We start from the raw sequence: 5,253 nt of genomic DNA, 5'->3' as shown, positions 1-5,253 counted from the left end.
GCTGAACCGATTCCCCCAAGAAGGCTTACTTTCCTTCAGCATTTTTTCTTTTGATGTTTTGTTAGATTCACTAATGAAAATTTGCAGCACTTAAGATCTGACAAGAGGTCAAATGATTGACATGACAATCCTATCCTGATTATTATTAAATCATCTAAATCTCTGTCATGTTCTGTACTGTTCAAAATATTCTGGGTTCAATCAACAACATTTGTGCCATAATGTTAAATACCACAAAAAAATGCGTTCGACTTGTTTGTGTTGTTCTTCAGAAGCAGCATAACTAGAGTTTGTCTCTCTCCTCACACAGGAGTGGTGGAGCGAGACCATCACACTTACCAGCATTATTGAGCGCGCTGCCGGTGGATGGAGAGACCTGCAGGAGACGCGGGTCAATGAAGGGCGTGAAAGACGAGGAAGACTTGTGCTTCGGCACGGTGGGAGTCTGTGAGAACACAACACAGAGCAGAATAACACTGAACATTTAAGCCTTCTCGAGTTTATTAATTATAATAATGCTTGTAAAAAGCATTCTAACAGCTACGACTAAACACACAGATGACAAAACATGCTGAATGTCTTGATGGTGGTTGGTGGAAAAAAAGGATGAATTGACTGATGAAAACCGCGATCATTACAATTCTAAGAAAGAGAGTAAAAAGCGGGGACATGGATGCAAGCAAACTGAAGGTGTCTGGCTAAATACAAACAAAAGGTGAACATTAATTTCATTAATTTTTCTAAAATATTACATAGTTTTATAGAAGGAGGTTTCATAGACTTGGCAAATTAATTTTTCAAAAGTTTGTATAGACATCTGTTATGGGCGTTCTTGGCAGTGATTCTGAGGCTTTTTAAAATATTGTTCATATCGATATCGGGATTATATCGTATCAACCAAACTAAAGAAATATATTGTGATATAAATTTTGGCTATATCGTCCAGCCCTACGATCCAAAGAAAGAATCTACATACATCAGCAGTTTCTGATCTAATTTCAAAATCTGAAGCAAAAACAGAATGGTCTAACTTTATCTTTGTGAAATTATGCTACATAAAATATATCTGCAGGAAACAAAAACAGCACACTGGTTGATTAAGAGCGCAAATTCACTCTCTGCCAGCAGGTGGCGCTTATGGAACAGCAGCAATGCAGCGTTTCCCTGGTTACCGCTGTAAACAAAGCAGCAAATTACAAATTTTTCTCTAAATAAAAGTGACATCTACCAGTCATAAGATTTGCGTTTTTTCAGTTTTCCACAGCATTTACTGTATATGAACAACAAAAAAATGTTGTGTCATTTAAATCTACCAATCAATATAAATTCAATTTGAATACAATGAATGGGATTCCGTGCTGTTTCATGCTGCATTCCAAGCTTCAAAACGAATCCAAACACACTAAACATATCATAAAAGTAGCCAAAACAACTGACACAGTTCTCCAAGTTATACAATAGATTTGTTTAATGAATGGACCAAACTTTAAGTGATTACTTCACTGATAATCCTCTCTATGGAGACGCGATCGGCACACAATAATCGCCGAGTCAAAATTGACAGGGCTCGTTTCCCAAAACTACGGTCGCAAGTAACTTAATGTCGTTATAGTTCAATATAAGTTAACAACCAAAGTTCGCTAACAGTGCTTTTGGGAAACACATCCCAGATCTATCCAGTTTAATGTGAACCATTTACACTGGTTTCGTTAAACAAAATAAATGATTAATTTAAAAGATTGAATCAAAGGATCATGAACTCGCATTTACGCGCCAAAGATAATCTATTCTTGAACATTTTGAATGAATAAAGACTTCAAGTTCATCTGTAAAGCTACCCTTTGACTTTATAAACTTATTTCATGCATGATTCATATGGATCTGTTAACTGAATGCAAAGTGTGAATTCTAGGAGAATTCGTTGTCATTTTTCAGTTAAATTCTTAGAAATACAGTATTAAACGTAATGATAACCATTCAACACTCAAAATATGAGAAAATAGAAAAACGAGTTACTGGAAAAAAATTTTCAAAGATCAAGAACAACTTCCTTCTAGATGCTTTTTTCAGATTAGATGTTGAATCCTTCGATGCTGATAGAAGTTTTGTTGCAGGTAGGCATTGCATTGCGTTGAGATGTTATGTCATTTTTCAGATTTATAAGTAAAATAGTCTGTGTATTTCCACAAGAGAAATGCATTACATGAATGGCTTTCTGTTGTGTCGTCCATTTTTGTGTCGTGATGATGAGCATGTATGCACTCTCAGTACAAGTTGCTAAATGAACAGGCTGCTGCACACAGTTTTTTTTTCAATGGAGAATCAGTTGCCTAAATATTAAATTAAGAAATGACATTAAAATTCACAAAAATATTCACTTTGGTAATCTAAAATACATTTCGGATGTAACTGTAATTTGATTACAACCTATTTAAAATTTAATTATAATGAAATAGTTACTCATATTTTGTATTTGAAATATGTAATGCCATTACATGTATTTCGTTACTCCCCAGCCCTGGTGAAGACACATGAAAACACACTTGAATTTTGAATAAAAACACCTAAAGGACTCTCAGACTCTGAGAAACCAGAGTCTCTGGTCTTATGAACCTCAATTCCAAGCATCATGTTTGAAGGAAACCACTGCTCATCACCTGAAGAGTACCACCCCAAAAGTAAAGTGTGCTGGTAGCAGCTTCATGCTGTGGGGCTATTTTTCAGTGGCAGGGACCGAGGGACTCGTCAGAGTAGAAGATAAAAAGTAATTTAAAGCAGTTTAACATAAGGCAGCAACATAACAAAATGTGAAAAAATGAATGGGGTATGAATACTTTCGCAAGGCACTCTATACTGTAGGAAAGCAGGTTTGGTTGATGTTCTAGAATGGGGCCGATCAGCCAGATGAAAGGCAACACTGAAGCCTGCATTTTGTCCTCCTAATGCCCTGTTGTGCCATGATTTGCCCTCGGCTGTGTTTGGGAAATGGATCTGTGTTTTTCTTCATCAGCACTGCCTCAGATTTGACTAATTCTGTTTGCCCTCCTGTTGAGCAGTCGGGTGAGCAAAGCCAGCTGAGCACCAGTCACCTACATCTCCTCCTTTGACTGGCAGATGTTCACATTGCAGCGCGATGCCGCCACTTCTCAGCATTCTTCTCATTACTTTACTCATTCCACCAGCAGATAGATTTCAGATATTGAAAAATATCACAGCTTGATCTAAGAACTGATATTTCTTGAAGCAACCTTGAACTTATTGGAAGCCTGTAATCTGCATTTCTGTCTGATATTTTTATTTAAAATCCTTTCATTACAATATGTTTAAAATTAAATATTACATTTTTTTTTCTTATAAGTAGCTGTAGCCAGCATAATTATTCTGCCTGCAGCTTTCGTGTTAAAGGAATAGTTCACCCAAAAATTAAAATTTTCTGAAAATTGACTCATCCTCAGGCCATCCAAGATGTACATGAGTTTATTTCTTCATCAGAACCGATTAGAGAAATTTAGCAATACATCACTCTTCAGTGAATGGGTGCCATCAGAATGAGAGTTCAAACAGTTGTTATTTATTTATTTACATTAAGCCACGTCAGCAGCAGTGGCTATATAAAAACAATTGCATCACTAAATCAATTCAATCAATATCCTTTCAAAATAATGTTTACAATAATTGAACAATTTTGTCATAAAAAGTCAACATACTCAAAATACCAATAAAAGCTAAAATAATAATAATAATAATAACACAAATAATAGCAATGGCAATTATATAGAGTCTTTGAACTTAACATATTACAAGAATTCTAAAATTATTTCAGGACAAACCTTTTTAAAAATGTCCATTAATATATTTTCTGAATAAAAAGTGTCATCTAGTATAATTTAAAAATTGACATTCTATTAAAATATGTTTTATACTCAAATGATTCTTACATAAATCACCAACTGGTTTCTCTCCCCATTTCAATAAATATGAATGAGTGAGTCTTGTGTGACCTATTCGACATCTTGTATACACAACCTGGCCACGTCTATTTTCAAAATAATAACAGTTAACTCCTTGATTTAGTACTGGGTTCACTTCATACAGTTTGTCATATGTACAATCATTCCATTTAATTTCATTTGCCATTTATCATAAATCTAAAAATTCAAAATAGGTTTAACATCAGATGCTGGTATTTTGCATTCTGTCATTTCCAACTGAAGTGATTCCTTAGCCGCTTTATCAGCCTGTTAATTTCCAGCCAATCCCATTTGGCCCGACAAAAAAAACAATGTTAAAGGTGGGGTAAGCGATTTTTCAAAAACGCTTTAGAAAACAGGTTCGGGCCGAATAGCAAAACAAACTTGTAGCCAATCAGCAGTAAGGGGCGTGTCTACTCATGATGTGGAGGAGAGAGCGTTCAGTGCACGGGATGGACATTAGCCGAGCCGAGCGACTACAGAAAGATAGAGATGGCGCATGAAAAACAAAAGAGAAAAAAAGTCTGCAGAACAAAAAAAGACCTAAGGCAATAAGGCAAGAAGTAGGACCCGTGTAAATATCGGATCAGCTTTCCAGTGCTGGAGAGAACTGAAGTAGTGGAAGGCCTGCGATCGGACGCTGAGGTTGCTTTGTTTCTTCTCGATAGGTGAGTAACACCGTGTCTGCACCGCAACAGCTAAAGTCTGTCTAGTACACTGGACACGACAAAGCGACCATTTTGTCGTGTCGCGCCACTCGTGTCCGTTGTAGACATGGTCTAACATTGATTTTGCTTTGTTTCACAGAATTAATCGTTGCCTGGGTTGCGCACGTATGTGTGGGGCGGAGCTATCAAAATAGGGGCGAGACCCTTTTGGGGTAGGGGCATGTTTGTTTTGATTCAAATGTCAACATTGGCTACCAGAAATCACTTACCCCAACTTTAAAATATTGCTTCTTTAAAGAATTAACTTTTCCTATTATGCTAATTGTAGGTTATTCAATTGTCAAAGTATCAAGTGCTTGTAGACAGGATTTAGAGTCTGTACAAATTACAAAAATGACGCTTTTGCTCCTTTTCTATTTTATCTATAACTAAAAGTAATGCACAAGCTTCAGCTGTAAAGTCCAGGTATGCACTTGCAAAAATGTTTTGAAACTACTGCTGCAGATACATACCTGTCTGATTTTGATCCGTCTGTGTACACTGGTATATGAGATGGTAAGCTGCATCTGTTTCTCATGATTTATTTATTTATTTCTCATGTTTTTTGGGATGAT

The sequence above is a fragment of the Sinocyclocheilus anshuiensis genome, unplaced genomic scaffold (assembly GCF_001515605.1).
Source record: "Sinocyclocheilus anshuiensis isolate Anshui unplaced genomic scaffold, SAMN03320099.WGS_v1.1 scaffold279, whole genome shotgun sequence".
Taxonomy (NCBI): domain Eukaryota; kingdom Metazoa; phylum Chordata; class Actinopteri; order Cypriniformes; family Cyprinidae; genus Sinocyclocheilus; species Sinocyclocheilus anshuiensis.
The sequence above is the reverse complement of the archived record's forward strand: the minus strand, read 5'-3'. Positions refer to the sequence as shown.